Genomic DNA, 25132 nt, shown 5'->3' with positions numbered 1-25132 from the left:
AGAGGATAATCTATAATTTTCCTCATATTCTGGATTACTTTAATCTATAAATTTAAAAGAGAAGGACTATTTCCCAAATAAGAAATGAAGAGCAGTTTGATTTTGTCTAATTCATTGTTAGACCCAGTGAAAGAGACTGTGTTAAGGAAAATTGCCTGTGTTGCAAAGGCAAGAATTTCCCAGCGCCATAACTCCATCTACAGCCCCATCAGGGACCAGAGGGGTTTCAAAAGTAAAGTTCTTTGTCTAACTTTCTCACACATGGGCTAAGCAGAAATTCCAGGTGAACTTCTTTCTTCAGAAAGCCCCCCAGAAGCCCTGGTAGGAGGGGCTCTGTGGTGGGTCCAAGCTACCAGTCTGGGGTCTGAGCTGAAGATCAATCACTCCAGAGGAAGTTTGAAAGAATGCCTCTCATTGGACAAGAACGTGAAGGAGAAAGGAATAACTCCAGGGTTAAAATCCCCCTGCTCCCTTTATAAGGATTTCCCTCTCTGGGATCCGCTCTCACAACAACGTGGGAGCGGGTTTTCCCTCTCTACCTGTGCGGATATCCCCTCCCATGGCAGCATGGGAGGTCTCTCTCTTTCTCTCTCTCTTTCTGCCTAATACATTACTCTTTGCTAACTCTTTGGGTCCCGTATTTACTTGAATGGCAAGCTCACTGCACCTCCAGGGCCCCTTCCCCCATTCTTGGGGCAAAGGAGGCCAAGAACCTTGGGGAACATGAAATCCGGGAGGGAGCTGAGCCCCTGCATCACGCAACCTGGTTACAGGAGGAAGCCGAAAAGTAAAGGAGTTGCTTAGACTTTCTGAAAGTCAGTAAAAATTTGAACCAGAAAATCCCACATGCCATTACAACACTCAATGCCAAACTCTTTTTTTCTCTAAAATTGTCTGTCTCCTGGACTGTTGGCCCAAGGTTTATTTTCACAAAGTTTTACTCTGCATCTGATCCCTAAGAGTGTGTTATTTATTGCTTTAACTTTACCAGTATTATTTCTTAATGGTTGGATTTGCAACTTAAACCTCGCCAATCACCAATATCTATCATTACAGGTTTTTTTATTTGCTAAGAGCAGAACCAAATTAGTTCCTTATTTTCTCCTCATTCCAAAACAACAGGCAAATTAACAGAATCCTAAGCCTTTACTGCCACCCAGTGGTTTCTTAGAATTTTCTCAAAACAAACCATTTTGCCAGGTCATGACTAACTTTTTAAAGAAAAGTTTTTTTCTTGAATTGCTAGAATGTTTCAGATATTTTAATATGAAGCAGCTGGAGACAAAAACTTTTTAAAAAATAACTGCACACATCTACTATAAGTACATTATCAATGATGTTATTTTAAACAATGCAACAAAATGATAAATATAACAAGCCATTCTTATCTTACTTTGTTTGACAGGTACTTTCTTTTTTATCTGAAATACAGATTCCTAAGAAGTTACAAAAATAGTACATATATTTCTATTAAGAAACTGCCAAACTACTTCCTGGGTGATTCTATCATTTTTGATTCCCACAAAGTTAAAGAGATTCAGTTTCTTGGCATTATCATCAGCATTTAGTGTTATCACTATTTTTTTTTTTTTTTTTTTTTTTTTTAGACAAAGTCTCTCTCTGTTGCCAAAGCTGGAGTGCAATGCATGATGTGTGCTTACTGCAACCTCCGCTTCCCAGGTTCAAGCCATTCTCCTGCTTCAAACTCCCAAGTAGCTGTGATTACAGGCACCCGCCACCACACTCAGCTAGTTTTTGTATTTTTAGTAGAGATGGCGTTTCACCATGTTGGCCAGGCTGATCTGAAACTCCTGACCTCAGGTGAGCCACCCACCTCAGACTCCCAAAGTGCTGGGATTACAGGTGTGAGCCACCATGCCCCACCCACTACTTTTAGTTTTAGCCATCCTGATAGGTTTTCAGTGGTCTCACTGTAGTGTGTCACTGGCTTTTCATTCTCTTAATGGGGATTTTCACAGAGCACTTTGTTATTTTGATGAGGTCTGACATGGTTTAGCTGTGTCCTCATCCAAATCTCATCTTGAATTCCCATGTGTTGTGTGAGAAGCCTGGTGGGAGGTTATTGAATCATGAGGGTGAGTCTTTCCTTTGCTGTTCTCATGATAGTAAATAATTCTCACAAGATCTGATGGTTCAATGAGGGGGAGTTACCCTGTCCCAAGCTTTTTCTTTGCCTGCTTACATCCATGTAAGACGTGACTTGATCCTCCTTGCCTTTCACCAGGATTGTGAGGCCTCCCCAGCCACATGAAACTGTAAGTCCATTAAATCTCTCTTTCTTTTGTAAATTGCCCAGTTTCTGGTATGCCTTTATTAGCAACATAAAAATGGACTAATTCAAGGTCCACTTTATAAAAAAAAAACACCTTTTTAGCATATCATGCTTTTGGTGTAATCAATAAGAACTTTTGCCTAGCTCTGAAGATAGTCTCTGATTTTTCTCCAAATGTTTTATATTTTTAATCATTAAGCCTATGATCTATTTTGAGTTAATTTTTCATTAAAGTATGAGGTTTTAGTCAAGGTGCATTTTTTCGAATGTCCAATTGCTACAGCACCATTTGTTGAAAAGAAGATCCTTCCTCCATGGAATTGTTTCTATACCTTTGTTATAAATCAGTTGAGTGTGTTGGTGTGTACATGTGACTTTTATTTCATCTTTTAGTTAAACACATTGTATGATTAATCTCAACAACAGCCTTTTGATGACCATAATGTAAAAATATTGATGAGATAATTTTATCAAAATAAAAACTAACATTAAATATATTTGGCTAGGAAAACACAAAAAATTATTCAAAATGGGAAATGAAATCTTAAATAATCTTCACATCACATACCAGGTTCAAACCTAATTTTAAAGAAAACACTCTATAACAAATCAGCAGAGAGTCACACCATTAAAGACACTTTGATGGTTTAAATTTTGGCAAGGTCTTTTAGCAGCTAGCTACAGGACCTCTGAGGCCTGACTACTAAACCCCTCAATGTCTGTGCTTTTCATCTCCAAAATACAAGTAGTAATCTACCTCCCTTCTTATGTTGCTGTGAAGATAAGTTAATAACACTTAGAAAAATGCTTGACATATTAAGAACCCAATTTATGTCATCTATCATCAATCAAATCTGACATAAAAAGTCTGATATTGCCAGTGACAGCTCAAATCACACATATCTTTCAAGATGAAATATATTCATCCTAAGCCTTGGGCAAGTTTCCTAGTCTAAATCCATTTCCTCATCTGTAAAATAGAATTGTTATGAGGAACAAGTGAGCTAAAGTATTAGGAGGATTTATCACAGTGCTCAGTTACAAAGGAAATATCATTCAGGACATAGGCATAGGCAAGGACTTCATGACTAAAACACCAAAAGCACTGGCAACAGAAGCCAAAATAGACCAATGGGATCTAACTCAACTTAAGAGCTTCTGCACAGCAAAAGAAACAATCATTGGAGTGAACTGGCAACCAACAGAATGGGAAAACATTTTTTCAAGCTACCAATCTGACAAAGGGCTAATATCAAGAATCTACAAAGAACTAAAACAAAATTTACAGGTAAAAAATAAACAAACCCATTAAAAAGTGGGCAAAGGATATGAACAGACACTTTCCAAAAGAAGACATTTATGTGGCCAAAAAAAATATGAAAAAATGCTCATCATCACTAGCCATTAGAGAAGTGCAAATCAAAAGGACACTGAGATACCATCTCACGCCAGTTAGAATGGGGAACATTAAAAAATCTGAAGACAACAGAGGCTGGAGAGGATGTGGAGAAATAGGAACACTTACACTGTTTGTGGAAGTGTAAATTAGTTCAACCATTGTGGAAGACAGTGTGGCAATTCCTCAAGGATGTAGAACCAGAAATACTATTTGACTCAGCAATCCCATTACTGGGTATATATCCAAAGGATTATAAATCATTCTATCATAAAGACACATGCACACATATGTTCATTGCTGCACAGTTTACAATAGCAAAGACTTGGAACCAACCCAAGCCCCCATCAATGATAGAGTGGATAAAGAAAATATGGCACATATACACCATGGAATACTATGCAACCATACAAAAGGAATGAGTTCATGTCCTTTGCAGTGACATGGATGAATCTGGAAACCATCATCCTCAGCAAACTGATACAAGAACAGAAAACCGAACACTGCATGTTCTCACTCATAAGTGAGTGCTGAACAATGAGTACACATGGACACAGGGAGGGGAACATCACACACTGGGGTCTGTTGAGGGGTGGGGAGGCTAGGGAAGGGATAGCAGGGGGTAGGATAACATTAGGAGAAATACCTAATGTAGCTGACGGGGGGATGGAGGCAGCAAACTACCATGGCATGTGTATACCTATGTAACAATCTTGCAAGATCAGCACATGTACCCCAGAACTTACAGTATAATTAAAAAAAGAAAAGAAAAGAAAAAGAACACCTGAAACTGGGTAATTTATAAAGAAAAGAAATTTCTTACAATTCAGATGGCTTTGAAGTCCAAGGGCATGGCTCAGTGTCTGGTGAGAGCCTTCTTCCTGGTGAGGACTGTGCAGAGTCCTGCGGCAGTGCAGACTATCACATAGTGAGGGGGCTGAGCATGCTAACGTGCTAGCTCAGGCCTCTCTTCCTCTTAGAAAGCCACCAGTTCCACTCCCATGATTGCCCATTAATCCATTAACCCATCAGTGTATTAAGACATGAGTAGATTAATTCATTCATGAGGGCAGAGCACTCATGATACACTCACTTCTTGAACGTTCTACCTCTCCATACTGCCACATAGGGGCCGGGTGCAGTAGCTCACACCTGCAATCTCAGCACTTTGGGAGGCCGAGGCAGGCAGATCACAAGGTCAGGAGATCAAGACTGCCACATAGGGAATTTGGTTTCCCATGCATAGAATTGAGAGGGGCACATTCAAAACAGCAGAAATGAAGGCCCAAATGGCTTGCCAAAGCTGAACCATTTACTACATGGGAGCAGTAAAAAAAATTTACTCACAGAAGCAGTAAAAACCCTGGAATGTCATGAAATTCTCCAAGACTAACTTGAAAAGCCCTTGTATGTGTGTGTTTTTTTAACCAGTGACAGCCTGTCTCTCCTTTTCCTTCATGCCTAAATATAGTTGACCAACCTGAGAAAGTGTGATCATAACCAATTTGGAGAGAGAAAAGATGAAATTTGGTCTAGGATCACTGTTGCCTATGGAAATGCAGGGGAATTATTAGTTTCTGATATTCTGAAAATAGTTAATAAAATAGGAGTGTCTATACAAATATTTATGGTAAATAATGTTCTCTCATGTCATGCATATTATTTAACTCTCACCACAACCTAAATATGACTAGGGAAAAAAATGTTTATTTTCTGGTAAAATAAAAATATAGTGAGGTTTTTGTTTGGTTTGGTTTTCTAGGAATTTCAGAGTCATTTTAAAAACATTTTTTAAAAAGAGTTGTCATTCTCTCAGATAATGCAAGAGATGATTTTGTGTATTGGAAAGTGGCCTCTGAAAGTGTCACAGAGTTTTGTTTGTTTGTTTTATTTATTTATTTATTTTTTTGAAACAGAGTTTTGCTCTTGTTGCCCAGGCTGGAGTGCGATGGCACAATCTTGGCGCATCGCAACCTCCGTCTCCCAGGTTCAAGTGATTCTCCTGCCTCAGCGTCCTGAATAGCTGAGATTACAGGTATATGCTACCACACCTGGCTAATTTTGTATTTTTAGTAGAGACAGGGTTTCTCCGTGTTGGCCAGGCTGGTGTCAGACTCCCAGCCCCAGGTGATCCACTCACCTCAGCCTCCCAAAGTGCTGGGATTACAGGCATGAGCCACCATGCCTGTTCAGCGTCACAGAATATTTAAATGACACCGAAACTGTATCACATTTTACTGAGATGACATCACAGTTAAAATTTACCTGTGTGAATAAGGCTTACACTATTGCAGCAGGCTCTGTAGGAATGTGTGTTCCTCTCACACCACCAATTCCAATTACAGAGACTACCTAAAAAGGAATCAGGGACCTAGAGCATAACTCAGTAAGGAGGTCACAGTTGGGAAGAAAAGGAAACAGACAAAAGAAAGGCAACGTTGTTGAATGCAGGAATCTTTTTTTTTTTTTTTCAAGACAGGATCTTGTTCTATTGCCCAAGCTGGAGTACAGCAGGGTGACTATAGCTCACTGCAGCTTTGAATGTCTGTGCTCAAGCAATCCTTTCATCTCAGCCTCACAAGCAGTTGGGACTACAGGCACATGTCACCATGCACAGCTAATTAAGAAAAAATTGTAGAGATAGGGTCTCACTATGTTGCCCAGGCTGGTCTTGAACTCCTGGCCTCAAGTGTGAATTAAATGTTAAGAACAGCCATACCTGACTTTGTAATTGAAGTCTCAAAGAGCAAGAACTGTGAGTTTTAAAAATATAACTTTAAAAATAGCTGTGTACCAATGGAACAAAAACAGTTTTATAAGGCATCTCCATTTATAGAATATTGTCTCATCATGATCTCCAGTAGAGTAATTTTATTTTTCTTTTCTGAAGACCCCATAGGTGAGAGTAATAATCCAAAAGGATGTACTTGATTTAGGAAAAGTCAAGACTGTTAGTACAAAACAAAGATCAGGGATATTACTGGTTTACACCTAAGGATTTAAACTGAAGAATTTCATTAAATGTGCAGGAGAGAAAAAGTAGTGGCTTCTGCACACCCATTGTAATGTTGACAATCAGTGGCTGACACCTATAACAAAAGATAGATTAACAAGAGAAAGGCAAAACAAAATTATTTAACCAAAATTGTAGTGACACAGGAAACTTCAGAAATGAAGATCCGAAGACCTAGGAAAAGCTGTGTATTTTTATGCCTAGGTTTGATAAAGAATGGACAGTCACATGGAAGTTGGATTGACCAGTCTGATCAACATGGTGAAACCTCTTCTCTAATAAAAAATATAAAAATTAGCTAGGCATGGTGGTGGGCACCTGTAATCCTAGCTACTGGAGAGGCTGAGGCAGGAGAATAGTTGAATCCGGGAGGCAGAGGTTGCAGTGAGCCGAGATCACACCACTGAACTCCAGCCTGAGCGACAGAGTGAGGGTCTGCCTAAACAAACAAACAAAAAACTCTGATTGATCAAAAAGGGTATGATCAATAAACTGGGGGAACTTAGGAAGGCCTGTTTGTTCAGATTCTGCTCTGGTTGTATGTATCTTCATTCCTTTTCTCTGGGTATAAAGTAGGACACCTGTCTCAAAGGGGTCTTCATTCTCCACAGGGAGGGAGAGAGAATGATTTTTACGGTCTCCGGAGAGAAGGTTGGAGAAAGTCAGAGAGTGAGCTTTCTGCTTATGCCAAGGTGCCATATTTTGGGGTATCATATTCTAAACCCTGATATATATTAAAAGTAAAGTAGCCAACTTTGAAACAATGTGGACTATTTTCTGATGTCCTTACAAATTGGTGTCACATCCAATAAGGGAGTTCATTTAACCCTTGGGTATTTACGGAAACCTAGAATGAACCTCCCATTTCCATTTGCTACAGAAGCCCAGAGCCCTTGCACGATCGTTGGCTAATTTCTGAGCGGCTTACTGTCTCCTAACTTCCTCTGCTTCTTGGGCTCTTGTTTCTTATTTATATCTGGGTCAAACATGGGGTGCTGCCAGATATGAAACAGCTCCTTTATTGTGTTTGCCAAAAATGGAAACAAAGCATTCGTAAGTTCGATAGACTCTCGTGATGACTGGAGAGACAGGGGGCAAAAGCACATCTCTTCTTATGTATCGTCCTGTCCCCCAGGCCCATTTTTATCACTCACCACTCAAGTTTCTCTCCTGACTCTTTCTCTGTAGCACCTGCTTTTCGATTTTGCTGGCCTGTCTCTTCTCTGCTCCCTACCCTTTATCCCACTCTCCTACCCCGTCCTTCTGAGTAGCAAAACAACACTTTCTTCCTTTTACCTCATGCATAGCAGCTTCCCCTTTCCTCGGGAGTCACCAGCTGACACACTCCCAGCATGTATGAACATGGATTCTGAACAGGAACAGTTCACAGAGAGGAATTCTGGAATGAATATTAGAATAATATGTTCTAACAGCATTCCATTATGGCTGTATTCGAGTGAGGCAAATTTAGTGTGATCATGGTTGGTGAAAATCATGGGGATTAAAAAAAAAATAACTTCTCAAAATTGTATCTCATTAGTTCTCAGCAAGCAAGTGAGGCATCTTTCTCTCTACTTTACAGAGGAGAGTTCTAAGGCAATAAAATGTCAGAAAATTTCCCTAAGATGACTCCAGGAATAAGGGATGGAGCCTGCAAAAACACTCAATTCTTTGGGAGGCCAAGGCAGGTGGATCACCTGAGGTAAGGAGCTCAAGACCAGCCTGGCCAACCTGGTGAAATCCCATTTCTACTCAAAAGACAAAAATTAGCCCAGCATGGTGGCGGGCCGCTGTGATCCCAGGTACCCGAGGAGTTGAGGCAGGATAATCACTTGAACCCAGGAGGTGGAGGTTGCAGTGAGCCGAGATCACACCATTGCACTTCAGCCTGGGCAACAGAGCAAGACTCCATCTCAAAACAACAAACAAACATTTACCCCTTATGCTGTTCTGGGTTTCCCCGGGAGCTCTTTTTCCCTAAGCTGATTACTTTGATTCTTCTTTCTGGAACCTAGAGGCATCTCCTTCTGCCTAAGAGTTTAGTCAAGTAAAGCCACTTAGTTAAAAAGGATGAAGAAAGAAAGAAAAGAAAAAAATACAGGTTTAAGATAACAGCTATAAATATCTGACCCTAATCATGGAACCTTTCTTTTCTTTTTGGCTGGGAAAAAGAAAAGGAAGGGAACAAAGTGTTTAAGAAGATGCTGACACTATTATCTTACCACAAATGAATTATTCTTTTGCTTTTATTAAGATATTTTTGTGCCCCACACCCCCCAACACTGGAGCTTTAAAGCTTCTTTTTTTTCAGAATTTGGACATTGTAGCACACTTACTAGTTTATATGTCTTCCTCTGCTATACTGCAAGCTTCTAGCGCTATTAATCAGCCGTTCAAATATACTTGTAGAATAATGAATAAGTACCAATTCTGTTACAATGAAATTACTGAAGAAGGTATCTTGGGTTTCCTCTATAATTTGTACTCTAATATTCAGTCAAAGTAGTTTGTTAAGTAAATTAGAAATAACTGATCTTTAATCATGGTAATTAACATCTAGCTCCAGATAGAGGATTTCTGTCTGCCAATCTTACATTTGTGTTTCATTAAGTTTTATCAACTTATCACCAAAGAATGTAAACCATTTTGTGTGTGTGTGTGTGTGTGTGTAGGTTGAGTATCCCTTAACTGAAGCACTTGCAACCACAAGTGTTTCAGATTTTGAATTTTTTAGGATTTTGGAATATTTTCATATACATCATGAGGATCTTGGGGAGGAGACCCAATTCTAAACATAAAATTCATTTATGTTTCATATACACCTTATACACATAGACTGAAAGTAATTTTATACAATATTTTAAATAATTTTGTTAGCATTCAAAAAGTTTCCATTTTGAAACATTTCAGGTTTCAGATCTATGTATTAGGGATGCTCAACCTGTGACAGCTTTTCTCTGATATTCTGGCACATGCTCCCATAGCCACAAAAGCCAGCTGTGTTGGTTGGATTAGAGTAACTTATTTTAACCATTGTTTTCTTGACATGTAGCCCAGAGAAGTAAAGTGAGCTGCCTAGCTCATCACACAATAATTATGAAAATAATGCTTAGCTTTTCTTGAAAGAGTATCCTGGTGCCAGCCTGAGTGCCTGGAACAGAGCTGATGATTAATAAGTATGTGTTGAATGAATAAATAAAAGCCACAGTCGGCTGTAGGTGTTAACATACAAACACCTTTTCATTCATTTTAGCCACCAGCATTACCAGCCTGAAATAGCATTAAGAATCCATCCAATTCAATCAGAATCAACCAGAAATCTTTAACTAGTTCTGCAAGAGAGAAATGAGTATTTCTTTAAGTAACTTCCTTCCTAAAACACACACACAGAAACACACACACACACACACAAACACACACATACACATACATGCACATACACACACACACATAAACAGTATCTACTTTTTTCTAGACACATGCACTAATTTATAATTTTTAGTTGCAGCCAGGTTTCTTAATTTTAACTCCAGGTTTCTTATCAAGGAACACTTGCCAAGAAGTCTCCCTCATGGAGAGATCACAGTTATCAAGTTCCCCTGAAGAATGCTGAACATTCTCCAGCATTTTTCAGGGCACCTAACAACACCCTGGCCACTCAGATGCCCCAAACAATATCACAAGGGGTTTCTTATCCTCCACCTACTTTTCTGGGCTACATTACAAGGGATATAATATGGTTGATTAAAATGAAAAGCTGTCCATTACAATTTTCACACACACACCTCACAGCACAAGGTAAAACCCACTCACCAAGCATTGCTGCCTTTCTCTAAGAAGGATGCAGCCAGCACTCTCCAGGGTGCTCAGGGAGAGCACCCCTCTCGGAAGACTAGTAAGAAGGAAAAAACCGTAGTAGGAGCCTGATGTTGATTTAGTTATCATTGAGTCTGAATATCTGTTTTCATGCTGGAAAAGACAGTTGTGAGACAAGGATAAATTCTCCTCAGGGCTTCTCCTAGTAGAAGGCAAATTGCTACTCTCTTTCCTTCCCACAGTCAGCCTAATCTCTACATCATTTTTTTTTTTTTTTTTTTTTGAGATGGAGTCTTGCTGTTGCCCAACCTGTAGCGTAATGGCGCAATCTCTGCTCACCGCAATGCCTCCTGGGTTCAGGCAATTCTCCAGTCTCAGCCGCCCGAGTAGCTGGGATTACAGGCATGTGCCACCATGCCCGGTTAATTTTTTGTATTTTTAGTAGAGATGGGGTTTCACTGTGTTAGCCAGGATGGTCTCGATTTCCTGACCTCGTGATCTGCCCGCCTCAGCCTCCCAAATTGCTGGGATTACAAGAATGACCCTACACCTATTTTTTAAGATACAGAATGAGACTGTTCTCCTGCCTCAGAATATTTCTAATGGGTACACCATCCTAATAGGCAAAATTGGGGCAAACATTTGGAAATGCTCAGAGAAGGCAATTTATGATGGGTAATTAACAACTCACCATTGACAGAGGCTAAAAAGTTCAAGGGCAGAGATGTGTTGTAGGATGATCTCCTTTCTGCCTTTGACATGGAAAGGATTATACAGAGCCTGCAGGGGGAAAAAAGTGTTGGATTTATATAGCTTCAGTTGCCCATCACAGCAGATTGAGACATATGGACAGCACATCGGCACCTCGAACAACTGGTCTCCAAATGTGTCCTTTTCATAGACACTATGGATCAAAATGCGTATGCTTTATGTACTTCTTAAGAATAGATCTATTATTATCTTGAAGTGGAACATCAGAGAGACTCAAATTTATTGTCTCTCACTTACCTGGAGTTCAAAGTATTGCAAGAGTTCTCTCTCTTTACCATAAGAATTTGCTGCAGGTCTCCTTACATGAAGTAAATTTAACAGGGCTTTAGATTTAGCTCATGAACTAGATGTCCATGTTAACCATTGTGTCAAGCTGGAATTACTTGCTGCTGGAAAAGAAACGGCTCTAACAGTTCAGATCTAACAATGAGATCTGTCAAAAATCTGTCCCTGTCAATGACAATGAAAATCACATTAAGAAGTCACTCTGCTTCTGGTTTTGCAGATGTGGTTTCCTGCATATCATAAAATAAATCTGTGGAAGTTATTGAGAAATATTTAATACTCTGATGAAATTAAGAGATCATTTAAAAATTATTTGCTGATTTTGTTTTGCTAGATTTTAATCAAAAAGTGTTCTAACCTGTTTAGTTGGTAATTAAAATAATCTGTTTTGGTTTAACTGTCTAATTTCATTTCACTGAAACAAGGCACATGATTTTCGCTATAAATGTACAATTACCAGTTGAAACGGCATTAAGCTTTTTAGCTAATGAATTAAATTTGGTGCTTTGGTATATTATTTACTAAGCAGTTTAATATCAAGCTATGGAAACATGAAGACACCTATCACAAGTCCATAGTAACGGCAAAGCTACTCTAAACTAATCTGACAATATCAGCTCCCATTTTTTGAAACAAATGTATTTTCACACCTGGAGTAAAATTGCCACTTTTATGTCCATCTTGTAGAATTAAGTATGCTCATGGGGAGAGGGCTGTACTTTAATGAAATAGGCCATCAAACAGAACCCAAACCCTGAGGTTCCTTCATCTCTTCACCACACAGTGTTTCTGCATCACAAATAGCAATCTGGTTTTTTTAAAAATCAGGAGAGGGAATTGAAAGAACTGCACCTAATGAAACAGGATTTTTGAACAATAGAAAGAAATAACCTGGGAACCATTACATCCTTGTTGTTGGAATCTGGCGGTCACAAAGGAAGTTGTATAAAAGAGGCCTATCAGGGCACATGGATAAAGTAGAAGAGAAAGAACACATGGCATGTGTGTGAGAGGAATCAGGCTGTCTTGATTAATTACTGTCATTTTATGTACACAGATGGACAAAAGAGCAATAGGAGACTGGTTCCTCTGATATGCAAAAAGGCTGTTACAAAGTTGTATAAATTGCCAAGCTTCTTGATTACCATTATAGCGATTAATTGAAATATTTCACTTTGAAAATAGTTTCCCATGCTTGAAACTTTTCTGTAAAGAGATGACCAATAAAAAACATAAATAAAAAAGGAGAGAGAAAAACAGAAAACAGCAAGCTAGGCCACTAGAGGTACAAAGATGAACAAGACCTAGTCTATATGTAAGAATTGCACAGTCTTAGGAGGCAAATATTACACAGAAAGATAAATTAAGATATGGCATGGTAAATGCTATTACAGAGATGTGAACAAAATACCAATGGAGGACAGACAGAGCAAGAATGAATCTTGAGGGATATCGGAAATCTCACAGCATTTGAAATGGATAGTGAAAAAATAATAATGATTTGCCAAGAAAAAACATTCGGTGTGATATTCCAGTCTGGAAGGTCAGTCCTAAAGTATGGCATTTGCAAGATGACATAGGCAATGAGAAAATAACATCAAGTGCAAAAGAAATACAAATGCAAGAGGGGCTGTGAAGTCTGGGAACAGCCTGAAGAAAGAGGATATTCTACTAGTCAGCTGGGGCAGTGGTTCTCCAACTTTAGTGTGAATCAGAATCACCCAAAGGGTTTGTTCCATCATAGACCCTGGATTAAAGTGTTTGTGCTTCAATAGCTCTGAGATAGGATCAAAGGTTTTGTTTTGCTAGTAAGTTCCCAGGAGATGTTGCTTCTCCTGATCTAGGGACCACCCTGTGAAATCCTGAAATAGAGTGTTAGAGGTTCATCTTGGAGACAACAGAGAAATGACAGAGAACTTCATGGGAGAGATATCTGTATCATTGGATTTGGTTTACAGTGTGAGAAATGACTCAAGTATGGGACACTAGTAACAGGAAAATCAATTAGGGACGATTACATTTTCTAATTGAGAGAACAATGAAGGCTTCCTATCACAATCGCTGCTGGAAAGAAGAATGACTAAGAAATATTTCTCAGGTAGAAGCTTCAGGATTTGGCATTCTCCTGGATTTGAGAGTTGAGGAAAAGAAATAAGTGAGAAATGACACAGTACCATACAAAAGGCATTAACCGACATGTAGAGTATAACACATTGGAGCAGATCTCAAGAAGGAGGAGTTTTGCAACTTCCACTTCTAGCAATATTTCCTTATACAGAGCTTAAAAAATATTTGTGTACAATGCTGAACTCTTTTTAAAAGACAAATCTTGACACACAGATGTGGCATAGTGTCAAATGCTAACCAGAGGTTAAATAGGATGCAGAATTTAAAAATGTTGGATTTGAACTGCAACAGGTCATTGTCTTCCTAAGTAAAAGTTTCCCTCAATGGTAAGAAAAGTAAACCCAAACTGTAATCAATTGGAGATTGCAGGTGAGTTCAGAAAGCAGACACATCAAGTGTGACTGCCCTCTTAAGAAATGTGATAAGAAAAAGGAAGGACATAGGAACTTGATATAACGGTTGGATCGAAAGAAACTGGTAGTTGTTGTTTGAGGATAAGTGAAAAGTTCAGCATGTTTGAAGGCAAATATCAGTGCAAAAGAAAGATTTAAAATTCTTTTCTTTTCAAAATTCTTAAAAGTAGATGTCACTGATCAAGCAAGATCATAAGTAGGCATGAGGTATAAAAAAATATGTCAGCTGGCTCTCTAGATGCCTCTTCTTTGGACAGGGCATCTCTGAAAGAAAGGCAGCCCCAGTCAGGGGCTCATAAATAAAACTCCCATCTTCCTTGGACAGAGAACCTGGAGGAAGGAGCAGCTGTGGGTGCAGCTTCAGCAGACTTAAATATTCCTGCCTGCCAGCTTTGAAGAGTGTAACGGATCTCCCAGCAGAGCACTTGAGCTCTGCTCAGGGGCAGACTGCCTCCTCAAGTGGGTTCCTGACCCTCACGACCCTTGACTAGGAAATACATTACAGCAGAGTCAACAGACACCTCATAAAGGAGACCTCCAGAAAACTCCAGCAGACCTGCAGAAGAAGGGCCTGACTGTTAGAAAGAAAACCAACAAACAGAGAACAATAACATCAACATCAACGAAAAGGATGCCCATGCAAAAACTCCATCCAAAGGTCATCAGCATCAAATATCAAAGGTAGATAAATCCAGGAAGATGAGGAAAAAAACAGCACAAAAATGCTAAAATTCAAAAAGCCAGAAAGTATCTTCTCCAAAGGTTCACAACTCCTTGCTAGCAAGGGAACAACACTGGATGAAGAATAAGCTTGATGAATTGACAGAAGTAGACTTCAGAAGGTGGGTAATAACAAACTTCTCCAAGCTAAGGGAGCATGATCTAACCCGATGCAAGGAAACTAAGAACCTTGATAAAAAGTTACAGAACTGCTAACTAGAACAACTGATTTAGAGAAGAACATAAATGACCCGATGGAGCTGGAAAACACAGTATGAGAACTTTGTGAAGCATACACAAGTATCAATAGCTGAAATGATCAAGTGGAAGAAAGGATAACAGAGATTAAAGATGAACCTAATGAAATAAAACATGAAGACACAATTAGACAAAAAAGAATGAAAAGGAACAAACAAAGCCTCTAAGAAATATGGGACTATGTAAAGACCAAACCTATAGCTGATAGGTGTACCTGAAAGTGATGGAGAAAATGGAACCAAACTAGAAAACACTCTTCAGAACACTATGCAGGAGAACTTCCCAACCTAGCAAGACAGACCAACATTCAAATTCAGGAAATACAGAGAACACAACTAAGATACTCCTCAAGAATACCAACCCTAAGACACCTGATTGTCAGATTCACAAATGTTGAAAAGAAGGAAAAAATGTTAATGGCAGCAAGAAAGAAAAGTCAGGTTACCCACAAAGGGAAGCCCAACAGACTCACAGCAGATCTCTCTGCAGAAACCCTGCAATCCAGAATAGAGTGGGAGATAATATTCAACATTCTTAAAGAAAATAATTTTCAACCCAGAGTTTCATATTCAGTCACACCTAGCTTTATAAACAAAGGAGGAATAAAATCCTTTACAGACAAGCAAATGCTAAGAAATTTTGTCACCACCAGGCCTGCCTTACAAGAGCCCCTGAAAGAAGCACTAAATATGGAAAGGAAAAACTGGTACCAGTCACTGCAAAAACATACCAAAATATAACGACCAACAACACTATGAAGAAACTGCATAAACTAATGTGCAAAATAACCAGCTAGGATCATGATGACAAGATTAAATTCACACATAACAATATTAACCTTAAACGTAAATAGGCTTAATGCCCCCAATTAAAAGACACAGACTAGTAAATTGAATAAAGTCAAGACTCATTGCTCTGCTGTATTCAGGAGACCCATCTCACATGCAAAGACACACATAGGCTCAAAATAAAGGGGTAGAGGAATATTTACCAAGCAAATGGAAAGAAAAAAAAAAAGCAGGAGTTGCAATTCTCATCTTTGATATAACAGACCTTAACCCAACAAAGATTAAAAAAACACAAAGAAGGGCATTACATAATGGTAAAGGGATCAATGCAACAAGAAGAGCTATCATAAATATACATGCACCCAATACAGGAGTACCCAGATTCATACACCAAATTCTTAGAGACCTACAAAAAGACTTAGACTCCCACAGAAGAATAGTGGAAGACTTTAACACCCCATTGTCAATATTAGAACAATGAGACGGAAAATTGACAAGGATATTCAGGACTTGAACTCCGCTCTGGAACAAGTGGACCTAATAGATATCTACAGAACCCAAATCAACAGAATATACATTCTTTTCAGTAGCACATAGCACTTATTCTAACATTTACTTGATAATTGGAAGTAAAACACTCCTCAGCAAATGTAAAAGAATAGAAATGATAAAAAAAAAAAAAGTCTGTCAGACCACAGTGCAATCAAATTATAACTCAGGATTAAGAAATTCACTCAAAACCACACGACGACATGGAAACTGAACAACCTGCTCCTGAATGACTACTGGGTAAGTAGAGAAATAAAGGCAGAAATAAATAACTTCTATGAAACCAATGAGAACAAAGATACAACATATCAGAATCTCTGGGACACAGCTAAAGCAGTGTTTAGAGGGAAATTTATACCACTAAATGCCCACATGAGAAAGCAGGAAAAATTTACTGTAAACACCTCTATGCAAATACACTAAAAAATCTAGAAGAAATGGATAAATTTCTGGACACATACACCCTCCCAAGACTAAACCAGGAAGAAGTTGAGTCCCTGAATAGACCAATAACAAGTTCTCAAATTGAGGCAGTAATTAATGCCTTACCAATCAAAAAAACCCCAGGTCCAGACAGAGTCACAGCCAAATTCTACCAGAGTTACAAAGAGGAGTTGGTACCATTCCTTCTGAAACTACTCCGGACAATAGGAAAAGAGGGTCTTCCCCTTAACTCACTTTATGAGGCCAGCATTGTACTGATACGGAAACCTGGCAGAGACACCACAAAAAAAGAAAATTTTAGGCCAGTATCCCTGATGAACACAGATGCAAAAATCCTGAATAAAACACTGGCAAACCGACTCCCACAGCACATCAAAAAGCTTATCCACCACAATCAAGTTGGCTTCATCCCTGGGATGCAAGGCTGGTTCAACATATACAAATCAATAAATGTAATCCATCATATAAACAGAACCAATGACAAATGCCTGTAATCCCAGATACTTGAGAGGCTGAGGCAGGGAATTACTTGAACCTGGAAGGCAGAGATTGTGGTGAGCCAAGATCGTGCCATTGCACTCCAGCCTAGGCAACAAGAGCGAAACTTCGTCTCAAAAAATATATATATATATTATCTCAATAGATGCAGAAAAGATCTTTGATAAAATTCAATCCCGCTTCATGCTAAAAACACTCAATAAACTAGGTATTGATGGAATATATATCATAATAATAAGAGCTATTTTTGACAAACTCACAGCCAATATCATACTGAATGGACAAAAGCTGGAAGCATTCCCTTTGAGAACCAGCACAAGACCAGGATGCCCTCTCTCACCACTCCTATTCAACATAATATTGGAAGTTCTGGCCAGGGCAATCAGGCAAGAGAAAGAAATAAATGGTATTCGAAGACAAAGAGAGGAAGTCCAATTGTCTCTGTTTACAGATGACATGATTGTATGTTTAGAAAACCCCATCATCTCAGCCCAAAATCTCCTTAAGCTGATAAGCAACTTCAGTAAAGTCTCAGGATATAAAATCAATGTACAAAAGCATTTCTATACACTAACAATGGGCAAACAGAGAGCCAAATCATAAGTAAACTCCATTCACAATTTCTACAAAGAGAATAACATACCTAGGAATTCCCTTAGAAAACTGGCAAAAGACAAGGATGCCCTCTCTTACCACCCTATTCAACATATTATCGGAAGTTCTGGCCAGGGCAAACAGGCAAAAGAAAGAAATAAAGGGTATTCAAATAGAAAAAGAGGAAGTCAAATTGTCTCTGTTTGCAGATGACATGATTGTATATTTAGAAAACTGCATTGTCTCAGTCCAAAAACTCCTTAAGCTGATAAGAAACTTCAGCAAAGTCTCGGGATATAAAATCAATAGGCGGAGAGCCAAATCATGAGAGAACTCCCATTCACAAAGGCTGCAAAGAGAATAAACTACCTAGGAATACAACTTACAAGGGATGTGAAGGGCCTCTTCAAGGAGAACTACAAACCACTACTCAAGAAAATAAGAAGGGACACAAACAAATGGAAAAACATTTCATGCTCATGGACAGGAAGAATTAATATTGTGAAAATGGCCATACCGCCCAAAGTAACTTACAGATTCAATGCTATTCCCATCAAGCTACCATTGACTTTCTTCACAGAATTAGAAAAAAAAAAAAAAAACTTTAAATTTCATATGGTACCAAAAAAAGAGCCCGCATAGACATGACAATCCTAAGCAAAAAAAGCAAAGCTGAAGGCATCACACTACTTGACTTCAAACTATACAAAGTTACAATAACCAAACAGCATGGTAGTGGTACTAAGACAGATATGTAGACCAGTGGAACAGAACAGAGGCCTCAGAAATAATGCCACACATCTACAACTATCTGATCTGCTGACAGACCTGACAAAAACAAACAATTGGGAAAGGTTTCCCTATTTAATAAATATTGTTGGGAAAACAGGCTAGCTGTATGCAGAAAACTGGACCCTTTCCTTATACCTTATACAAAAACTAAGTCAAGATAGATTAAAGACTTAAATGTAAGACCTAAGGCCATAAAACCCCTAGAAGAAAACCTAGGCAATACCATTCAGGACACAGTCATGGGCAAAGACTTCATGACTAAAACACCAAAAGTAATGGCAACAAAAGGCAAATTGACAAAAGGGATTTAATTAAACTAAAGAGCTTCTGCACAACAAAAGAAACTATCATCAAAGTGAACCGGCAACCTACAGAATGGGAGAAAAATTTGCAATCTATCCATCTGACAAAGGACTAATATCCAAAATCCACAAGAACTTAAACAAATTTATGAGTAAAAAACAAAAACAAAAAGAAGGCCAAGATTATAAACAGACAATTCTCAAAGGAAGACATTTATGAGGCCAAGAAACATATGAAAGAAAGCTCACCATCACTGGTCATTAGAGAAATGCAAATCAAAACCACAATGAGATACCATCTCACACCAGTTAAAATGGCCATCATTCAAACGTCAGGTAACAATAGATGCTGGAGAGGATGTGGAGAAATTGCAACACTTTTACATTGCTGGTGGAAGTGTAAATTAGTTCAACCATTGTGGAAGGCAGTGTGGCACTTCCTCAAGGATATAGAACCAGAAATATCATTTGATTCAGCAATCCCATTACCGGATATATACCCAAAGGATTATAAAATATTCTGGTATATAGATGCATGCACATGTATGTTTATTCCAGCACTGTTCACAATAGCAAAGACTTGGAACTAACCCAAATGCCCATAAATGATAGACTGGATATAGAAAATGTGGCACATATAGAGCATGGAATACTATGCAACCATAAAAAAAGAATGAGTTCATGTCTTTTGCAGGGACATGGGTGAAGTTGGAAGCCATAATTTTCAGTAAATTAACACAGAAACAGAAAAGCAAACACCACAGGTTCTCACTCGTAAGTGGGAATTGAGCAATGAGAACACATGGATACAGGGAGGGGAACATCACACACTAGGGCCTGTTGGTGCAGGGGTAAAGGGAGGAACAGCATTCGGAGAAATACTTAATGTAGATAACGGATTGATAAGTGCAGCAAACCACCACGGCACATGTATACCTATGTAACAAACCTGTACGTTCTTCACATGCATCCCAGAACTTAAAGTATAATTTTAAAAAATATGTATGTTAGCTGGATGGAGAGTGTTCCCTTTCTTACTTTCTTCCATATCAATAGTAGCTGAATACTTGACTGAGTGAAACTTTTTGAGTAGATGTTGTATGCGAAGTTCAATTTATAAGTTAAGTTCAGTTGTATCTGATCTTTCTAAAAAAAAAAAAAAAAAAAAAAAAAAAAAAAAGACTCAATTTCAATTTCCAAGCCCTATCACATTCCAGTCCTTCTTAGAGTCTTTCTCTGCTGTTAGGAGAAAAGCCCAGAAGTGTATAGAAAAGTTTTCCCCAAACTGGGAGGAAGCAGAGACCAAAGTACGACTCGACTCAGACAAGACCAGCTTGGTGAGATGAGTTTATTAGGACTTATATACAGGGCACTCCTTGGCAACAGCAGGACAGTTCCAGAGTTCCTCCCATCTCTAAACTGCTTTTAAGCTAGTTTTCTGGCTCTTTGGCTACCGTGTTTGAGCGATGAGACTGTTTTTCTTGGTAGGTTCTCGAATACTTTCCAGGTCGATTGAGTTCTTAGGGACACCTGCTCCTTGGCTGGGCACCATGGCTTTGGCTCACTGCCCAGCCTTCAAGATTCAAGCAGTGAACAAACCCACTTAAGTAACCTGGTGGGGGACCTGTCACACTGCACCTGCCCAGCTCAGAGTTGTGTTCTGCTTCTGGGTCCCATGAAATGACATCAGGGGCTTCTGCAACCATCCTGGCAATTACTCCAGTTATCTCTTGACCTTAGCAGCTTTGGCAATCTTTGTTGCTGTTATAGCTCCTTTGTCTAAGAAATCTACAGTGAGACTGCTCAGGGCTCCCCTGCCTGAGCACCTCAGTTCCCCTCCTCTTGGGAGTCTTGCCAGCTTCTCAGGCACTGCCAGTAAGAAGCATGGTGATCACCTCTGCTCTCAGGATCCACAAGCCCACCTCCTCCTTTCCCTCAGCCTTGGGAATGGTCTTGTACAAGTGTAGAGGAACATTTGCACTTTATGTTTCCTCAAGGCATTCTATCTCTGTCTTCTTCTTATACCCCATCCTTTTGTGCTTCCTTCAAACCTACATTCTCTGAAGGTTTAAGGCTTTGGAAAAATAAAAGAAAGAATGACTTTCAATCCATTTCCATTTTCTGTCCTGTCCCTAAATTGGCTGAATGTTTGGGGTAGCAGTAGGATGGGGATGAGGGGTAGAAAAAAGGCAGGAAATATTCAGTACAGAGCACATGTGCACATCCACATTCCCTTACCAGACACACACAGACTCATGTGCCAGCACATATACCATATGTTTCACATGCATCGGCTCATTGAATCCTCATACAACCATACAAAGGAGATGGTAGTATCTCCATTTTATGAGAAAACTGAGGCTTGAGGAGATTAAGTTATTTGTCCAGATTTGCCAAAATAGTACACAGTAGAGCTAAGAATTCAACTCAAAATACATCATCCCCAAGTCGATTCAATCAATAACTCCATTAACCTCTGTCTAATGATAAAATTTCTAAAAATCAAACAATATTAATAACTTTATGCAAGTGTGGTGGTGGGAAATGCCTGTAGTCCCAGCTATTCAGGAGGCTAAGGCAGGAGGATCCCTTGAGCCCAGAAAGTTGAGGCTGCAGTGAGCCATTATCATGCTACTGCACTCCAGCCTGGATGACAGAACATGACCATGTCTCAAATAAATAAAAACAAAAATAATATAAACCTTTACACAGGTCTACTGGGGAAAAAAAAGCTTCTTAAAGGTAAATCATGCCTTTTATTTATATTACTAAAGATTTCTGAGACACGTTAGCCTTGCTCCCCAAAGAAATACATAAAAAATGAACCTTAACATAAATATAACATCAAATATTTAAGATTACTATTGTAACTTTAAACTTTTTGATAATAAGGTTAATACTTACATCTCCCTTAAAACACCCAAATTGCCTATCAATAAAAAGTAATGAATAGTAATTTATATTTCCACCTATACATAGATTTGAGCAGTTACTTAGTGAGGCTGATATAGCTATACAATGCTCAGGAAACTAGATGTTGACATGGAGAAGGCAAACTGTTCTGGAAAAGAAAGGTCCTTAAACACTTACTGCCAAGACACTTTGTGCCTATCTTGAGACACTAGTATTTTTTAAATGCTAGGGGCATTCTCAACTGTTATTGATTCCACTGATTCACAGTGTAGCAAGGTGGGCAGTCTGGTATTTACTAGAAGGGAAGGCAGGAATAGAATGAGAAAGTAGAGAAAATTGTGATGACCTTTTAGAAAAAGAATTTAAAAACGTATCATTCTTTTTAACCAATGGCTCTGGACCAACTGACATGCAAGTGCAAAAGAGTGAACCCAGACACAAATCTTTCACTCTTCCCAAAATATAACCCAAAATGGATCACAGACTTAAATGTAAAACTCAAAATCATAAAACTAGTAGAAGATAACATAGGAGAAAATCTAATTGACCTTGGGTTTGGTGATGACTTTTTGTCTACAACCCCAAAGGCACAATTTATGAAAGAAAGAACTGATAAGCTGGACTTGATTAAAATTAAAAAAATTTGCTCCATTAAAGACACTGCCAAGAAAATGAAAGGTAAGTCACAGACTGGAAAAAAAAAAAAAAAAAAAAAAAAAAAAAAGACATATCTACTAAAAGGCTGTTACCCAAAATATACAAAGAATTTTTTTTTTTTTTGGTTTAGAAACAAGAGAATATTTAATCCATCTGAAAATACACATCAGGAAATGAGGGGAACCACAGGAAAATCCTCCACCTCTAACAGAGAGAGCGAAGTTACTGGCTTCCTGCTTGCTCCGATAATCCCGAGGCTTGATGTTTGCAAGAAATTATCTGTCCTTCAGCTACTCCCGGATACTCAGATGTAAGTTACACACATCTGGAGGAGGACTCTGCCCTGCTGAAGCTAGAAGGGAGCTCAGTGCACGAGAGAGAATCAATCTAGAAAAAAATGATCAAAGAACAGCTGGGTGACAGTGTGGGGCCATCTCAGGCAGGCAGAGCTCCTGATGCTCTGGACAAAGAACTCTTAACATTCAAAAATATGAAAAAAAAAAAAAAAAAAAAAAAAACATTAAAAAGGAGCCAAAGACCTTGATGGACATCCTACTAAAGAAGACATACAGATGGCAAATAAGCATAAGAAAAGATGCCTCACAGTATAAGTTATCAGGAAAAAGCAAATGAAAACAACGAAGAGATACACACCTATCAGAATAGCCAAATTCAGAACACTGATAACACCAAATGCTGAAAAGTTTATAAAGTAATAGGAACTCTCATTCATTGCTACTGGGAATGCAAAATGGGACAGATGCTTTCAAAGACAGTTTGATAGTGTCTTACAAACTAAACATGTGGTTACTGTACAATCTGCAATCATGCTCCTTGGTATTTAGCCAAGGAAAGGTAAAAACTTATATCCACACAAGAACTTATGCATGGATGTTTATAACTGGTTTATTCGTAATTGCCAAAACTTGGAAGCAATTAAGATGTCCTTCAGTAGATGATGGAAAAATAAACTGCCGTACCTCCAGGTGATGGAATATTATTTGGTGTTAGTATGAAAGAAATTCTTGAGCCATTAAAAGACAGAGAAGAAATTCAGATGCCTATTACTGAGTAAAAAAAAAAAATCTGAAAAGGCTACATACTGTATAATTCAAACTATATAACATTTTGGTAAAGGCAAAGTTATAGAGACAATAAAAAGAATAGTTGTTGCCAAGAGGCATGGAGGGAAGGACGGATGAATAGGCAGAACACAGAGGATTTCTGGGACAGTGAAAATACTCTGTAGAATACTATAATGACGGATACATGTCATTTAGATCCACATTTGTCAAATTCATAGAATGTTCAATACCAAAAAACAAAACATAAACACCCTTATGTACAGGATAGACTCTGAGTGACAATGATGTATCAATGTAGTTTCATCAGTTGTAACAAATGTATCATTTTGGTGAAGGATTTTGGTAACGAGGAAGCTATCATGTATGGGGGTAGGAAGTATATGGGGTATCTCTGTACCTTCCTCTCAATTTTGCTGTGATGCTTAAACTGCTCTAAAAATGGTCTACAATTTTATAAACATTGAAAAAAATTAAAAATTTACTCCCTTTGATTCAGCTATTATATTTCTGAGAATTTAACTGTGATTGTCCTTTGATGTGTCAACCTGGTTAGACTATAGCTCCCACGTATTCACAAACACGTAGGTAGGTGATGCTATGAAGATACTATTTTTTAGATGTGATTAATATCTATAATCAGTTGACTCTAGTGGGGGAAATTATTGATTACCATAAGCAGTATTCAATCAGTTAAATAAGACTCAGTGAGTATTATTCAATGAGTTAAAATGGCTTAAATGCAGAGTTAGGCTTCTCTGAAGAAGCATTTCTGCCTATAGATATTGCTCCCTCCCTCCCTCCCTCCCTCCCTCCTTCCTTCTTTTCTTCCTTCCTTCCTTCCTTCCTTCCTTCCTTCCTTCCTTCCTTCTTTCCTTCCCTCATTTTTTCTGTACAAACACAGTCTGGTTTTGTTGACCAAACTGGCTTGGAACACCTGGTTTCAAGCAATCCTCCCATCATGGCCCCACAGAGTGCTGGGATTAAAGGCATGAGCAACCTCATCTGGCCTTAGACAGTAGTTTCAGCCTATGCAAGAGTTCCAGACTCCCCTTCCCGACATCCTCCCTGTGGATTTCACAATTGCCTAGCTAGCCTCAATAATCATGTAAGTCAGTTTCTTGTAATAAATCTCTTATCTCCAGCCACTAAAGCAGTGAAGCTGACTGATACTCTTAACAAAATAAAATAATCTGAAATTTGGAGAACAGCTTCATGTAGTAGGAGATTTGCTGAAATATTTTTTAACACCAAACTGAAGTGTGTAATATTACAGTATTAACTGAAGTAATTATGGCACAGTCAGTTATATTTTTAAGTTATATACATGCAATTTTTATAGTATTATAGAAAAAATATGTTTAATTCCAACTTTGAAATGCAAAATAGAAACTGTGTGCAGAATCACAGCTATGTAAACA

The 25132-nt window shown here is 38.6% G+C and overlaps 1 protein-coding gene across 4 annotated transcripts in view; it reads right to left on the bottom strand.

Moving 5' to 3' along the window:
- Window positions 1–25132, bottom strand: part of LOC141584037 (centrosomal protein of 44 kDa-like) — an 80558-nt gene that overhangs the window by 17736 nt on the left and 37690 nt on the right. For 3 of the 4 annotated variants that reach the window (XR_012516920.1, XR_012516921.1, XR_012516927.1), the window contains one exon: window positions 7999–11298. The gene's annotated coding sequence lies outside the window, so the exon portion shown is untranslated. The remainder of the gene's footprint in view (window positions 1–7998; window positions 11299–25132) is intronic. The other variant, XR_012516923.1, reaches the window with a different exon arrangement.

This window comes from Saimiri boliviensis, chromosome 3 (genome assembly GCF_048565385.1).
Source record: "Saimiri boliviensis isolate mSaiBol1 chromosome 3, mSaiBol1.pri, whole genome shotgun sequence".
NCBI lineage: Eukaryota > Metazoa > Chordata > Mammalia > Primates > Cebidae > Saimiri > Saimiri boliviensis.
The sequence above is the reverse complement of the archived record's forward strand: the minus strand, read 5'-3'. Positions and strand labels throughout refer to the sequence as shown.